General features: G+C 38.9%; 2 long non-coding RNA genes across 3 annotated transcripts; one reads left to right on the top strand and one right to left on the bottom strand.

The window, feature by feature from the left end:
- The first annotated feature begins 242 nt into the window (after nt 1–242).
- On the top strand, nt 243–3,109 carry LOC134222844 (uncharacterized). Of its 2 annotated transcripts, XR_009982441.1 has the most exons (5): nt 243–452; nt 517–1,119; nt 1,435–2,082; nt 2,169–2,726; nt 2,793–3,109. It is a non-coding gene; the product is annotated as an uncharacterized LOC134222844 (long non-coding RNA). The 2 variants fall into 2 exon arrangements; XR_009982442.1 differs by lacking the exons at nt 243–452; nt 517–1,119 and adding an exon at nt 1,134–1,206.
- A 6,286-nt stretch (nt 3,110–9,395) lies between these two features.
- On the bottom strand, nt 9,396–11,874 carry LOC134227661 (uncharacterized). Its single transcript, XR_009983718.1, has 3 exons — nt 11,284–11,874; nt 10,539–11,214; nt 9,396–9,565 (listed from the first exon to the last, which is right to left on the bottom strand). It is a non-coding gene; the product is annotated as an uncharacterized LOC134227661 (long non-coding RNA).
- Between the last annotated feature and the right edge of the window lie 5,441 nt (nt 11,875–17,315).

Raw genomic sequence — 17,315 nt, 5'->3', positions numbered from 1 at the left:
AATAATAGATATTCGGAAGTACTGATGAGAAATTTGTGTCAATTTTGGATAAATTAGCTCATTTTATGCAGACAAACTATGCGATCGCATTTGACCCAGTGTAATCTTTATAAACTGGTAAAGGTTTACTGGGAAGTATTTGAAATGATGGTACCATTGACGAATACATAGACGGAGTGGTGGCCATTTTTTCGGGCACCACTATATACCCCTGGGGAGTGACGGATTACAATTATTACAATCACTCGACCATTGAGAAGCCCCTCAATTCAAATCCCGTCAGTTTGACAACAGTTGTCATTTCCATTTTTGTTTACCTCCTGTTTCTGATTCAAAAGTGAATGAATCGAGGCGAGTTTGTTTAATGTTTTTATCCTCCATACAGTGTAATCAGGTGCGGTCGACAAATATTAATATATATAAATAGTTCCCAGTGAAGTTCTTGATATGAGGTAATTATTTGTTGTATTTCAGTAGAATTGCAATATTTTAATGCCATTGATTTTGTATATACAGCTTTTCGTTTGGAACTTCTGAAAAATCAAAACCAGCATCAGCAGCTGTCGGACATCAACCTCGTAGGCGACGATTGACGGATGGCTAAAAGGTAAACTAGCTCCCGAACCATCGGTGGGGTATTGTCTCAGCTCTGCGAATCGCTGATCCTAGACATTATCGAAAGTTACCAGCTACGGAATCGATTAATCCACCAGAAACTGTCGCAGTTTTACCAGCTACGGAATCAATTAATCCGCCAGCAACCGTCGCAGTTCTACAATTCCGAGCTCCACGGATGTCCCAAGAATATTACAGATTCCCACACGACAGGCCCAATTGCCCAACAGTAAACCAGTGGTCTTTTAACGAATAAGAAAAACAGGGTGTGCGGGTGCAAACATTTACGGCACCTAAGACGAATGGAACCAAGACCGATGAAATCGCGCGGTCCGGTCTGGAAGGTCCAACCGGACGTAAAAAATCATTCCCGGATAACGTGAAGATCTTTTCGATGTTGGATACAATTTGATTGCGGCCTAGTCTTGTTGTTCCCGGAAGTGGCCGACAAGAAGAACAGACGGCGCACAGCTCAAGACAGAGGAGAAATGAAACGTGAGCCAGGTAGGCTGTTATTGCTTTTGAACCAAAAGCTGCTATTCAATGCTGCTGTTTCAATAACATCCGGATCACAGATTTGTCAACGGATTGGTAAGTTGTATAGGCAGGGTATAACACCCAACAATCACCCTGATCCCAATTTTGGCCCACCTCCTTTAAAATCATTTCTTAAAAACAGTTCCCGTATTTTTATAAAGTTATTAAACAATTATTTTTAAACAAATATTGTGAAAATATTTGAACTTTCAATCTTACCCTAGTTGAAATTTTAAAATTTAATGAAATACCTAATAAGGAATTTATTTTGATATTTTTCAGGTCTCGGTGCGGTCAGTCGCAACTGTTCCATTTCCATCAATCTTTCCACCATCTACAGTACCCTCAGCCAAGTCACCAGTTCCGGAATTGCCTGCCATCAAAAGTTCACCCAGTTGTGATCCTGGGCTTGCTACAATTGATGTTTCATCCACCTCACAGATTAGAAGCTGATAGGAATGGAATTGCTTCTATCAGTTCTGACATTGGGTGCCATGAATGATGTTCCCTCGCTGCTAGTAATGCAGCAATAATCAGGCATCCGACAATATAAAGGCTGTATACCTCCTGGCTGTCCTCGGCGGCAACGCCAGCCCATCGAGTGCCGACATCGAGAAGATCCCGAGCTCGGTTGGTATCGAGGCCGATTCAACTCACGTCACCAAGGTGGTCAACGAGCTGAAGGGCAAGTCGGTGGAGGAACTGATGGCCTCCGGTCGCGAGAAGCTCTTGTCGATACCAGCTGGTAGAGCCGCTCCAGCTGACGATGCTTGTGCTCCTGCCGTTGGTGCTGCTGCCGCTCCTGCTGAAGATTAGAAGGAAGAGTCGGAATCGGAGGACGACTTTCGGTCGTCGGGGGCTTCGGTCTCTTTTAATAAGAAGGGATTCAACCACATCATTGGAATGTGACGATGACCATTCGTACGAAAGGTACAAATATTTATTTATATATATATTTTAATAACCAAAAAATTGTGACGTCTGATTCCAAACTCTCAAACATACATATTATGAAGCTATACTAGTGCAGCGGAATCGACATAGTTTCGCCCATGAGACCGCGCATGGCCGATCAATTCCCATTTGGCAGCTTCTAGCACTCCTCAAGAATAGGCAAACATTGGTGCTTCATCCGATAAAAAGCAAAATAACAAAACCGTTCATCATCCTACAACCACTTGCAATGGTGCATACAATGACGGCACTTCGGACGGCACGCAACATATCAATGGAACTTGCGAAATTCCCGAAATTCCCATGGCCGAGTGACAAAGTAGTGCGGTATACCGTGTGTTAATAAAAGCTTCAACCGAACACACATCGACAACATCCGGACAACTACAGAAAAAACAACTTTCCTACGTTCATTTCAATTTGTATGTTTCCTGGTCTTGCCGATCCGGAACTGTCATCTATAGGAAATGGCCATGACGGAGGCCGGGAAAAGTCCGGGAGTCGTTCAGCATAGAGAGGGCATGGGCACAAATGGAATCCTGTTATTATTTTTTTCGTTCTAAGAGCTATTTTGATATGCTGCTGAAATAACGATCGGATCGCAGATTTTTATTTGAAAGGTAGGTTATTTAGTAAAAAAATTATAACGGAATAGTGTAATTTTAGGATTTGTTATTTTTTTTCAGATCTTTGTACCAGCCGAGAGTTTTTCTTCAAACGGCCATACCGTCAGAAACCCTATTGCAGTTCCGGTCGAGGTTCCGGTATGGCATGCCGTCATGCCGAGATTTTTAATCTGCTTGAGTTGTCGGACCTCAAGGACCACATTGTGGACGCACGACGGAAATACACGATGACATTTATTCAATATGAATCATTGATTATATTTACGGAGATACATTTGCATAACTTGGTGAATCGCATTGCTGCCCACACTACCGTAATGTGTAATAAATTACCGTAATGATTACGAATACATACCTATTTTAAGATCACTTCAAAACGAACTTTTGGTGAGAGGCCCGAAGATCCATTTTGTTACACATCAATCGACTAAGTGGCTAAGTTACTTGATTGGTTGATTGCTTGTTTGATTGATTGATTGATTGATTGGTATGGTAGCTTGCTTGAATGGTTGGTTGCTTGAGTGGTTGACTGGTTGGTTTACTGGTTGATTGATTGGTTGTGGTTATTTAGTTGATTGGTTGATTAGTTGGTCGGCTGGTTAGTTGATAAGTTTTGTTGATTGCTTGGTTTATTAGTTGTTGGTTGCTTGATTGGTTGGTTGCTTGATTGCTTGGTTGATTATTTGATTGCTGCTTGATTTGTTAGTTGGTAGTATGGTTGATTGGTTGGTTGCTTGACAAGTTGATTGATTGGTTAGTAGGCTGGTTAGTTGATTAGTTGTTTTGTTGGCTGCTTGGTTGATTAGTTAATAAGTTGATTGCTGGATTGGTTGGTTATTTAGTTGATTGGTTGTTTGATTGGTGATTGGTTGGTTGCTTGATTGGTTGATTAGCTGGTTGGTTGTTTGATTGCTTGGTTGATTGGTAGCTTGCTTGAATTGTTGGTTGCTTGATTGTTGGTTGGTTGCTTGACTGGTTGATTGGTTAGTCGGCTGGTTAGTTGATTAGTTGTTTTGTTGGTTGCTTGGTTAATAAGTAGATTGGTAGCTTGCTTGAATGGTTGGTTGTATGATTAGTTAGTTGATTGATTCGTTGGTTATTTGGTTAGTTGGTTGCTGCTTGATTTGTTAGTTGGAAGCAAGGATGTTATCGATCATTTAGTAATTTGCGTTAGATCATTTAGTAGTTTGTCAATAGCTCATTCCAAGAGCTGAATTTCAAAATGTGTTGTATGGTGGACTTCTAGTGCGAAGGTTTTTCTACAACTCTGCGTAATGGTTTATTGTTGGAATTTCACTAGTGACGGAGTTATAGCGCTAGTTGCAGTCTCTTAAACTAAGTGATCGGAATTTTGTTATCATTTAGTCTAAGTTACTGAAACTATAGCTATATCTTCGTTACTAGTGAAATTCAAACAATGAACCATTAGGAAGAGTTGTTGAAAAACCTCCGCACTAGAAGTCCACCATATAATACATTTTGAAATTCAGCTTTTGGAATGAGCTATTGACAAACTACTAAATGATCGAACGCAAATTACTAAATGATCGATAACATCCTTGGTTGGAAGAATGGTTGATTGGTTGGCTGCTTTTTTATTGATTCCTTGATTGGTTGGTAATTTGGTTGCTTGACTGGTTGATTGATTGGTTGGTCGGCTAGTTAGTTCATATGTTGTTTTGTTGGTTGCTTGATTGGTTGATTAGTTGGTTGGTTGAATGATTGCTTGGTTGATTGGTAGTTTGCTTTAAAGGTTGGTTATTTGATTGATAGATGCTTGATTTGATAATTGTTAGAATGGTTGATTGGTTGGTAATTTGGTTGATTGGTTGCTTGACTAGTTGATTGATTGGTTGGTCGGCTGGATAGTTGACATGTTGTTTTGTTGGTTGCTTGGTGGTTGATTAGTTGGTTGGTTGGTTGGTTGCTTGATTGCTTGGTTGATTGGTAGCTTACTTGATTGGTTGGTTGCTGCTTGATTTGTTAGTTGGTAGTATGGTTGATTGGTTGGTTGCTTGATTGTTGGTTGGTTACTTCATTATTGGTTGGTTGGTTGACTGGTTGATTGGTTTGTTGCTTGTTGGCTAGTTGATTAGTTGTTTTGTTGGTTGCTTGGTTGATTGGTTAATAAGTTGATTGCTAGATTGCTTGATTGGTTAGTTGATTGATTGGTTAGTTATTTGGTTGATGGGTTGGTTGGTCGGGGGCAGCAGGGACTATGTCCAAGGGCTTGACGATCCCTCCCCAGGCCATCTGCGAGTTATGGCGCCTGACTAGTATGTGGTGGGGTTTGACGGTAGGCCCTGTTTAACCTCTATAAAAAGCTGCATGTATCCGCATGTAGGCTCCAAAGCGACCGTGTGCCGCTCAAAGCGCACAAGCCCAAGTCCTGGTGTTAGGTGGGACGCTAAACAGCCAATCAAGCAACCAACCAATAACCAATCAAACGACCAATCAACCAAATAACCAACCAATCTAGCAATCAACTTATTAATCAATCAACCAAGCAGCCAACAAAACAACTAATCAACTAACCAGCTTACTAACCAATCAATCAACCTGTTGAGCAACCAACCAATCAACCATACTACCAACTAACAAATCAAGCAGCAATCAACCAAATAATCAACCAAACAATCAAGCAACCAACCAACTAATCAAGCAAGCAACCAACTAATTAACCAATCAACTAAACAACTTACCAATTAACGAAACGACCAACCAATCAACTAAATAACCACAACCAATCAATCAAGTAAAGCAACCAATCAACCAAATAAGTGACCAGCTACCAATCAATCAACTAATCCAGCAACCAACCAATTAAGCAAGCTACCAATCAACCAACTAACTAATCAACCAATCAACCAACAAGCTAATCAACCAAATAAGCAATCAACCAATCAACCATTCAAGCAACCAACAAAACAACTAATCAACTAACCAGCCGACCAACCATTCAATCAACCAGTAAAGCAAACAATCAACCAAATAACCAACCAATTAAGCAACCAACCAACTAATCCAGCAATCAGCCATTCAGGCAAGCTACCAATCAACCAAGCAATCAAGCAACCAGCCAACTAATCATCAACCAAGCAAACATTGAAGCAACCAACAAAACAACATATGAACTAACCAGCCGACCAACCAATCAAGCAACTAATCAATCAACCAGTCAAGCAACCAATCAACCAAATAACCTGATTAGTTGGTAAGATTGAGAACCAATCAACAATCAAGCAACCAACCAACCAATCAACCATTCTACCAACTAACAAATCAAGCAGCAACCAATCAACCGATCAACCAAATAACCAACCAATTCCTTGATAGTTGGCTGGTTGCTTAATTGGTTGGTTGGTTGCTTCATTGTTTGTTGGTTGCTTGGTTGGTTATTTAGTTGATTGGTTGCTTGATTGGCTAATCCAGCAATCAGCCATTCAAGCAAGCTACCAATCAATCAAGTAACTAATCAACTAATCAACCAACCAAGCAACCATTGAAGCAACGAACAAAACAACATATAAACTAACCAGCCGACCAGCCAATCAAGCAACCAAACAATCAACCAGTCAAGCAAACAATCAACCAAATTACCAACCAATCAATCAATCAACCAACAATGAAGCAACCATCCAATCAACCATTCTACCAACTAACAAATCAAGCAGCAACCAACCAACCCATCAACCAAATAACTAACCAATCAAGCAACCTAGCAATCAACTTATTAACCAATCAACCAAGAAACCAACAAAACAACTAATCAACTAACCAGCCGAGCAACAATCAACCAACCAGTCAAGCAACCAACCAACAATGAGGCAACCAATTGAGCAACCAACCAACTATAAACCATTCAACAGTTCTACCAACTAACAAATCAAGCAGCAACCAAACAATCAAACAATCCTTCTACCAACTAGCAAATCAAGCAACCAACCAATAATCAGGCAACCAACCAATTAATCTACCAATCAAGCAATCAACAAAACAACTAATCAACCCATCAAGCAACCGACCAACAATCAATCAACCAACTAATCAACCAATCAACTAATCAATCAACCAATCAAGCAACCAATCAACTGAATAATTAACTAGTCAACGATTCCAGCAACCAACCAATCAACCAATCAAGCAACCAACTAATTAGCCATTTAAGCAACCAACAAAACAACTAATCAACTAACCAGCCGACCAACCAATCAATCAACCAGTCAAACAACCAATCAACCAAATAACCAACCAATCAAGCAACCAACCAACTATGAAGCAACCAACCATTCAACAGTTCTACCAACTAACAAATCAAGCAGCAACCAACCAATTAATCATTCTACCAACCAACAATCAACCAACCAACCAATCAAGCAACCAATCAACTAAAAAACCAATCAATCAACCAACAAACAATGAATCAACCAAACAACCAACTATCAAGGAACTAACTAATCAACAATTCTACCTACTACCAAATCAAGCAACAACCAACCAATCAACTAAGCAATCAATCAATCAACTAATCAACCAATCAAGAAACCAACAAAACAACTAATCAACCAACCAGCCGATCAACCATTCAATCAAACGTAAAGCAACCCATCAACCAAATAACCAACCAACTAATCCAGCAATCAGCCATTCAAGTAAGCTACCAATCAATCAAGCAACGAATCAACTAATCAACCAACAAAACAACATGTCAACTAACCAGCCGACCAACCAATCAAGCAAGCAATCAACAAACCAATCAATTATTCTACCATCTAACAAATCAAATAGCAATCAATCAAATAACCAACCATTCAAGCAAACTACCAATCAACCAAGCAATCATTCAACCAACCAACTAATCAACCATTCAAGCAACCAACAAAACAACATATAAACTAACGAGACGACCAACCAATCAATCAATCAGTCAAGCAATCAATCAACCAAATTACCAACCAATCAAGTAATCAATAAACAAAAAAGAAACCAACCAATCAACCATTCTTCCAACTAACAAATCAAACAGCAAAATATGCACCACACACCAACTAACCAAATAACCAATGAATCAATCAACTAACCAATCAAACAACCAACCATTCAAGCAAGCTACCAATCAACTTATTAACCAATCAACCAAGCAACCAACAAAACAATTAATCAACTAACCAGCCGACTAATCAATCAAGCAACCAACCAATCAACCAGTTAAGCAACCAACCAACAATTAATGCAAGCTACCAATCAAGCAAGCAATCAAGCAACCAACCAACCAGCGAATCAACCAATTAAGCAACCAATCATTCTACAAACTAACAAATCAAGCAGCAACCCATAAACCAAATTACTAATCAATCAAACGACCATCCATTCAAGCATGCTACCAATCAACCAACCAACCAATAATCAAGCAACCAACCAACTAATCAATCAATCAAGCAACCAACCAATTATCCATCCAAGCAACCAATAAAACAACTAATCAACTAACCAGCCGACCAACTAATCAAGTAACCAATCAACCAACCTATCAATCAAATAACCAACCAATCAACCAAATAACAAAACAACTAATCAACTAACCAGCCGACCAACAATCAATCAACCAACCAACTATCAACCATTCAACAGTTCTACCAACTAACAAATCAAGCAGCAACCAACCAATCAATCAATCATTCTACCAACTAACAAATCAATCAACCAACCAACTAATCTACCAATCAAGCAATCAACAAAACAACTAATCAACCCATCAAGCAACCGACCAACAATCAACCAACCAACTAATCAAGCAATCAACTAATCAACCAACCAATCAAGCAATCAATCAACTGAATAATTAACTAATCGACCATTCCAGCAAGCTACCAATCAACCAATCAAGCAACCAAACAATCAGCCATTCAAGCAACCAACAAAACAACTAATCAACTAACCAGCCGACCAACCAATCAATCAACCAGTCAAACAACCAATCAACCAAATAACCAACCAATCAAGCAACCAACCAACTGTGAAGTAACCAACCATTCAACAGTTCTACCAACTAACAAATCAAGCAGCAACCAACCAATTAATCATTCTACCAACCAACAATCAACCAACCAACCAATCAAGCAACCAATCAACTAAATAACCAATCAATCAACCAACAAACAATGAGCAAACAACCAACTAGCTATTAAACTGATCCAAAATTATTTATCAGATCGCTCACTGCAGGTAAACTATCAGAATTCTAAATATTTAGGACTTCTGCTAGATCAAAAATTAACTTTCAAAAATCACATTGAAGGCCTTCAAGCCAAATGTACCGTACCAAATATATTAAGTGTCTATATCCACTTATAAACGGAAAATCAAAACTTTGTTTTAAGAAAAACTTTTGATTTACAAACAAATTTTTAGACCAGCCATGTTGTATGCTGTGCCAATATGGACTAGTTGCTGCAATACCAGAAAAAGGCATTTCAGAGGATTGTTCCTCCTCGGACCACCACGATTACCAGATGGTCTTCCTTCAGTCCCTCCTCGGTGAGGTTGTGACATGTTCGTTTCAACAATTCATCCATTATATCTCAATCAAATTGAAATAAAATTATTTCAATGCATAATCATAGTGTAAACACAGGTTCAAATATACAATTAATTTTATTGCCATAGGATTGAAAAGAATACAGATGTTTAAACCTTTAGATATTAAGTCGCTCTGCTTTTTCTCTCACGGTACCTCACGGGGTGCATTTTAGGCCAAACTCAGCGTTGATATAACTTATATAGAAAGTTAAATATTGATTGTCCTGAGATTGTCCATATTTCACCACCAGAATCTAAAATTTAAAAAAAATCATAATAAGTGTTAGAGGAAGAAGAAGAATGTTTAGAGGGACATCCAGGACTCGTAGGTGTAGTTGTAGTTCAACTGCTCTGTATAATTCAAATTAAATCATATTGAATTGTATCAAATTAAGTTATATACTCAGTTAAGTTGAAAACCGGCCTAAGACTAACGAAGTAAGGTTTTTCTCGTATTTAATACGTAAATTCAACTTCGCTTGTGGTGCGCTATAAACCTCTTTGCTTAATAATTAGATTATTACCACACCACTACCGAAGTTAGTTATAGCTTAACGCATTTGCCATTAACAATAATGAAGAAATTGAAAGAAACAGCTTTTGCCTACACTAACCGCATAGTTGTCCCATCTTTGCTGGGATTCCTATTCATATGGGACAGTTATGCGATTACAGGCAGACAACTGCTTATACAGAAGCGGAATATATTTCAAAGTTGGTATCAAAATATATTGCACTCTATTTGGGCTCATTCACAAAATACCTAACCCATCAAGGAGTGGGTGGGTACACAATATTGCGTTACAAAATGATACGGTTTGTCTAGGGCGTGGGTGGGTTTGTTTAGTTTTGTTACGGGTAAACATTTAAGATAATAAAATAATATAAAAAACTAATTTTCTAATTAAATTCAAATTTGATAGTATTATTATGTACTATGAATGAAGTTAAGGAAGTTCACTGAAAAACCAATTTATCATTTATGTGAAATCTTAGTAAGACTTTATGCGTCACAGATGGGGGTGGGTGGGTATAGAGGAAATGTTACAAACAAGTCACGAAGGGGTGGGTGGGGGTTCAAATCTGTGTTTTTTTTGCGTTATGTAATTTGTGAATGAGCCATTTATCGTTCAACTTTATTTTAGTCCGCTGTTGTTAAAGTGCTAATTTAGTAACTTATATTGAATGCTAGAATATTTTGAATATGAACAAAGAGCACAAACTTACTCCATTATTCTTCCGGATAAAGTTGGCTTTCAATTTTGTGCATAGAACAAGTTTGATAAGCAGTTTAGTAGCAGCACCAGGACAGGCCTTCCTCTATCGTGCACATACTCACGACTACTGGCATCAGCATATGTCATACACCACTTCAAAGGAACAAAAGTACTCGATTTCGATAGAGGGCCAAATTCGATCACAAGAGCGCTGAGCCCCAACTTGGGATTTGATCTCCTCCGCCGGCCCCGTTTCATCACCATTGGCTTCGTTGGCAGCTATTGGGAGTTTCTAGATTTCGTTACTGGTCCGCTTGCTTTGCTCCTCACGTATGGATTGCAGTAGAAGCAGAAGAGTTATCAAAGATAATCCTTTATCCTACTGCTCAAAGTACTGGAATCTCCAGGTTATTTATGTGACTCTGAGTCGCTCTCTTTCTGGATCACATTCTGCTTGATAATTTCTCGATCGCTTTGATTGAGCAGCAGTTACATTGACTAAACTTCGTAACCATAACGCCATCATGCTTACTGCCTGTTCCCTATCAGCTGTTCCCATCAGCCGGACTATTATTGTAGCCAATACAGAATCGACTCGTTCGGAGTAAAATGAATTAGAATGTTGAGTTTTTTTTTCCATTCCTTGTCAGCAAGGAGCACGAGCTTTTCCATTTCTGAATCGTTTTCTGAAGATAAGAATAGAAGCAAATATATATAATCATGTAAAGCAATAGAATATTTTAAATCGAACTTACCTTGACCCGTGGGAAAAATATAGCTTTTGTCATCCGTCGTCAGGCTTAATTTTTTTTATCATACTCCAAATCCCAAACAAGTGGTCCAAGGCTACTTTCACCGATACGGTTTTATTTCTCACACTTTACTATCTCGGGGATTCGTACATCAGGAGATACACTTTTCGTGTTGAATAATCTCTGTGGTGTAGTATTAACAGGACACAGATGTACTCTAGTGTTGAACAATCCAGGAAAGCTGACGTTTCGCACCACTATGCATAGCCATCAAATGAAAGGATTGGACTGGAAGGAAAAGGTCAGCAGCTTCTTATTTGTTGCCTCCAACCACGGCCCGTTGTCGCACTCGTTTGATCTGAAAGGATCGAAAATCTTATTGAAAAGTTTACTGTTTTTGAAACACAACCGTGGAAAAATTGTGAAAGAATTGAATCATGAGAGGAAACAACCAGCGGATTCATTCAGAATTATATTCATGAGATGTTTACAGTATTTTCTGCAGCTTCTCACTTGTATGCGTTTCCCAAAGATTATCTTAAATCGCGGTACTGCTAATCTCGTATTAATTATTTGTGGATTTACTGAATTCTCGACTTAATTATAGAATAATGTGACCAGATAAATTTTGTGTGAACGCGGGACAAAAAAAAGTTCATAGTTTAATACGTTTTAGTAATACGCTTCAGTCAAATCTTTCAATTTTTGTTTGTTAGCAATGCTTAGTTTGCTAACTGTTTTATACTGGCTGTGCAGCGTTCATGTGCTAAGACAAGACAAGACAAGACTTAGTTTGCTAACTGTTTGATAAACGGCTACTAATTTTAGAAGTCAAAGGTTTCTTCAAACGTTGATTTTGCAGCTCAATGTAGCTGCCATGGAAATTCGTATAATTTTAAAGTTTATCGGTTACCTATCCGATAACTATAAAACTGTTGCAGCTATCGAATTACAGTTAAAAAGCGTTGCAATTAAATGAATTTCAGCTGTTGATCGTCTAGTGTACAGAATTTTGTTAGAATTTTTTTGGAGCGATAGAAGCAATGATATCGAATCTCAAATTTTTTTTCCTGAATAACCTTAATAACTAATTTCTAAAATACCTAACAAAAGTAGATACTGTGATTATTAATTAATTAGATCATATTTTTCTAAAAGTCTATTCTGGTTGAAGCTTTCGTCTTTAGGAATCAGGTCCACGGTTATTGTTCCAATTTATTTCCAAATAGGTGAGACTGAATAGATATCTGCTCAGAAAATTAAAAATTTCGTCCCATTTCAGATCGCTTGCGATTCTGGGGAGCATCGTGCTTGAGTTTTGCATGCAGAATCGCATCGTTCCGCTTAATCGCCAAAAGGATTTCGCTTCAAAGAGAACCAAAACCCAATAGAAGCGTATTTTATGTTACTTATGGATTTATTTTCCAATGTTTTAAGCAAAGAAAGTAAATTCGATTAATTCAACGGAGAATGATACGTAGAAATCAAGCAATGATTCAAACCACAAGTCCACAATTCTCTCTGCCATGAGTCGGGTGGTGTTTGACTCGCACTTGATTTGAACTTTGGATGAGATCTAAGAATTTGAGTTGATTATATTGCTTGATTCATTGCTTGATTGATTGGTAGCTTGCTTGAATGGCTGATTGCTGGATTCATTGATTGGTAGCTTAATTGGTTGGTTATTTGGTTGATGGGTTGCTTTACCGTTTGATTGAATGGTTGGTTGATTAGTTGTTTTGTTGGTTGGTTTCTTGATTGGTTGATCGGTTGATTGTTGCTTGATTTGTTAGTTGGTAGAACTGTTGATTAGTTGGTTCCTTGATAGTTGGTTGGTTGCTAAATTGGTTGGTTGGTTGCTTCATTGTTTGTTGCTTGATTGGTTGGTTGGTTGATAGAATGATTAATTGGTTGGTTGGTGCTTGATTTGTTAGTTGGTAGAACTGTTGAATGGTTGGTTGCTTGATTGGTTGGTTATTTGGTTGATTGGTTGCTTGACTGGTTGATTGATTGGTTGGTCGACTGGTTAGTTGATTAGTTGTTTTGTTGGTTTCTTGAATGGCTGATTGGTTGTTTTGTTGATTGCTTGATTGGTAGATTAGTTGGTTGGTTGCATGATTATTGGTTGGTTGCTTGATTTGTTAGTTGGTAGAATGATTGATTGATTGGTTGGTTGCTGCTTGATTTGCTGGTTGGTAGACCTATTGAATGGTTGATACTTGGTTGGTTGCTTCATTGTTGGTTGGTTGCTTGACTGGTTGATTGATTGTTGGTCGGCTGGTTAGTTGATTAGTTGTTTTGTTGGTTGCTTGAAAGGCTGATTGGTTGGTAGCTTGATTGTTTGGTTAGTTGCTTGTTTATTGGCTGGTTGCTTGATTGGTTGATTGGTAGCTTGATTGATTGGTTGGTTGCTGGAATGGTCGATTAGTTGGTTATTTAGTTGACTGGTTGGTTGATTGTTGGTTGGTTGCTTGATGAGTTGATTAGTTGGTTCGTTGCTTGATTGCTTGGTTGATTGGTAGCTTGCTTGAATGGTTGGTTATTTGATTTATAGGTTGCTTGACTGGTTGGTTGATTGGTAACTTGATTCGTTGGTCGGCTGATTAGTTGATTAGTTGTTTTGTTGGTTGCTTGGATGGCTAATTGGTTGGTTGCTTGATTGATTGATTAGTTGGTTGGTTGCTTGATTATTGGTTGAATGCTTGATTGGTTGGTTGATTGATAGCATGCTTGAATGTATGGTCGTTTAATTGATTAGTTATTTGGTTGATAGGTTGCTGCTTGATTTGTTAGTTTGTAGAATGGTTAGTTGCTTAATTGGTTGGGTATTCGGTTGATTAGTTGGTTGGTTGATTGGTAGTTTGCTTGAATGGTTGCTGGGTTAGTTGGTTGATGGTTGCTTCATTGTTGATTGATTGGCTGATTGTTAGTTGGTTGCTTAATTGATTGGTTATTTGGTTGATTGGTTAGTTGATATGTTGTTTTGTTGGTTGATTGATTGCTTGGTTAGTTGGTAGCTTGCTGGAATGGTTGATTATTTGGTTGCTTGATTGGTTGGTCGGCTGGTAAGTTGAATTAGTTTTTTTTGTTGATTGCTTGATTGGTTGTTTAATAGCTTGCTTGATTGGTTGTTTAATAGCTTGCTTGAATGGTTGCTGGAGTGGTTATTTGGTTGCTTGATTGATTTGTTAGTTGGTTGAATGGTTGGTTGCTTGATTGGTGGGTTGGTTGATTGGTGGGTTGGTTGATTGGTTAGTTGCTCGATTGATTAATTGGTTGGTTAATTCATTGGTAGCATTCTTGAATGGTTGATTGCTTGATTGATTGTATTTTTTTTATTCATATATTTATTTGGTAGGCACTCTGTGTTCTTAACCGCTACTGTACCGTGATCTACTATGGTATTCTGCTGTACAGAATCCACACAGAATCTATTTTTAGATTTCCATTATTCGTTATTTTTGTCGTTGCCAGTTCGTCTTGTCGTGAGTCCATTGTGTCCGTTTGTCCATGTCGAGTATCCAATGATCGTTGCTTGTTCGGTTGCCATTTAAATCCGGGTAACGTTGGAGGAATGCCTCCGAGAAGAACAAGTTGTCAGTCGAGTCATCATCAGGCAGCCGTGACGGTAAGGCGCGAACCCATGACCATTCGCTTAAAAGGCGAACGTGTAGCCAACTACGCTACGGGACCCCCCTTTCTTGATTGATTGTATTGTTTGCTGCTTGATTGGTTGTAGCATTCTGGTCTGTTGAATGGTTAGTTGCTTGATTGGTAGGTTGTTTGATTAGTTGGTTGCTTGATAGGCCGATTAGTTGATTGGTAGGTCGATCGACTGATTGGTTTATTGGTCGGTTGATTGCTTGATTGATTGGTTTCGGCATCGTGGTTGGAACCGTTTTTAATATAATAATTTTAAATAAAAAATAAAATATAATTCAGATTTCTAGCAATTACATGATACTATTACTCGTTAACTACCAGTTCTGTTTTAAATCGTATTGAAAATAAGGCAATTTCAATCAAATAGGACGATTTTGTAATAGGTAATTTTTCACTGCTCTCGGGAAGGTAGCGGGGTAGATTGGACACCCCCATGGGGCATTATGAACACCCTTATAAAATATGAAGAAAATTATCTTACTCGTGATTATATGCCATCGTAACCTATTTTATGGATCATCCAACAGAAATATTACCCAATTATTCATCTTCCTGTCATGATTTTGTATGAGACACCTAAAATTGTGGATCATTAACATCCGAAAATCTATTTCCCTCTTTTTAAGCAAGGTCATATATGGTCGTTTTCTATATTAATTCTATGATGAATAGAAGAAAATTGATTACGTAACGCAAAAATATGTGCCACTTTCAGCCGGCATCATACATGTATGTCGAACTTTTTGTATGAAGCATATCATTTTTTTTTATATGGATCCTCACACTTATTGCAAGAACCCTTCTCAATCGTCTCTTCTCTAACTATTGTATAATCTATGCATGCTCTTGTCCACCCTACTGGCATCGCCAAGGGCGTAGCCCCCCGTCGCCCCCCCTAAATGGTGGTAAGATTGAACGGGGACTGGAATGAATTCCCTTAACATGTGCACTTTACAATCCAATCATATTCAGAAATAGGTGGTTGAAATTCAAAAGATTCCCAAAAACTTATTAGGGTATCCAGGATCCATAATAGGAATGATTAGAATATGAAAGAATATGAAAGTTCAAAACAACTCGAAACATTTCGGATTCATAAATTCTCCTTAAAATCCTTCTAGAAGCTCCCCTGGAAACTTCTTAATTCCTCCGGGAAGTTATCCACAAATTCCTTTTGAAAATCGTTCGAAAATCCTTCTCATGTAATTGTAATTCCTTTTTATCTAGAAACCCCTCACTATTTTTTTAGGGAATTCAGAAGGAAATTCCTTGAAGATTTTTTACTTCTTTCTAAGTTTTACTTCTAGACATTTCTTCGGCATTTCTTCTGGAATGTATTCGAGAGTTCCTTCAAGAATACATACGGAATTTCCTCCCGAAATTCCACCAGAAGTTTCTTCAAAAATTTATGACAGAAATTCTCCGATTTCGCTCCATAATTTCACTTGTAAATCTATAAGAAATTCCTTCGGAAATTCTTCAAGGAACTTCTGCAGGCATTTCTCCAGGAGCTCTTCCTTTAATTCCTTCGGGATAAAACCGCCATAAACTTAATAGCGAAATCCTCTAGGACCGCATGTGGTCACGCATTGTGCGAAAACGCGGGCACACGAACAACACGTGTTCCGCCGTTTCCTCTAAACCGGTGTAGGTACTGTCTGAAGCAACCATGGCCTGTAAGGACCTGGGTCAGGTGGAAAGTGATTTCCCCATGGCGCCTCTTAACCCACGTACCTATCTCCGGTATCAACCTATGTGTCCATCTACCCTTAGTGGAACTGTCCCACGCACGCTGCCATTTGACCATTGAGGCCAACCTGACAGTCCTGCGGATGCCTCTCGTGCCGCGCATTTCAAAGCACTCTATGTCTTCACCGATAACGATGTCAATAGGCATCATACCGGTGATGACGCAGAGTGCATCGTGCGACACGGTACGGTACGCGCTCGCAACTCTTAGGCACATGAGCCTATACGTACTTTCTAACTTCGTTCTGTAGCAGTTAATACGCAGGGCCGTGCCCCAAGCTGGCCCCCATACCTCAGTATGGACAGAGCAACGCTAGCCAGAAGCTTGCGCTTGCTGGCATAAACCGCAGAGCTATTGGACATCATCCGGGACAATGCCACTATAGCTGTGGAGGCACGCTTGCAGGCGTAATTGACGTGGCTACCAAAGGTGAGCTTATCGTCGATTATTACCCCCAAGAGTTTGATTGAGCGTTCAGAGGTGATCGTGCAGTTGCCTGCCCTTATCACCGCTTGCTGCTCCGACTTTCGGTTGTTAACAACAACCACCTCAGTCTTGTGGTGAGCCAGTTCTAACTTCCTGGAACTCATCCACTCCTCCACAATTGCGATCGAGTGGGCTG

This window comes from Armigeres subalbatus, chromosome 3 (genome assembly GCF_024139115.2).
Source record: "Armigeres subalbatus isolate Guangzhou_Male chromosome 3, GZ_Asu_2, whole genome shotgun sequence".
Taxonomy (NCBI): Eukaryota; Metazoa; Arthropoda; class Insecta; order Diptera; family Culicidae; genus Armigeres; species Armigeres subalbatus.
This window is presented reverse-complemented; position numbering and strand designations above follow the sequence as displayed.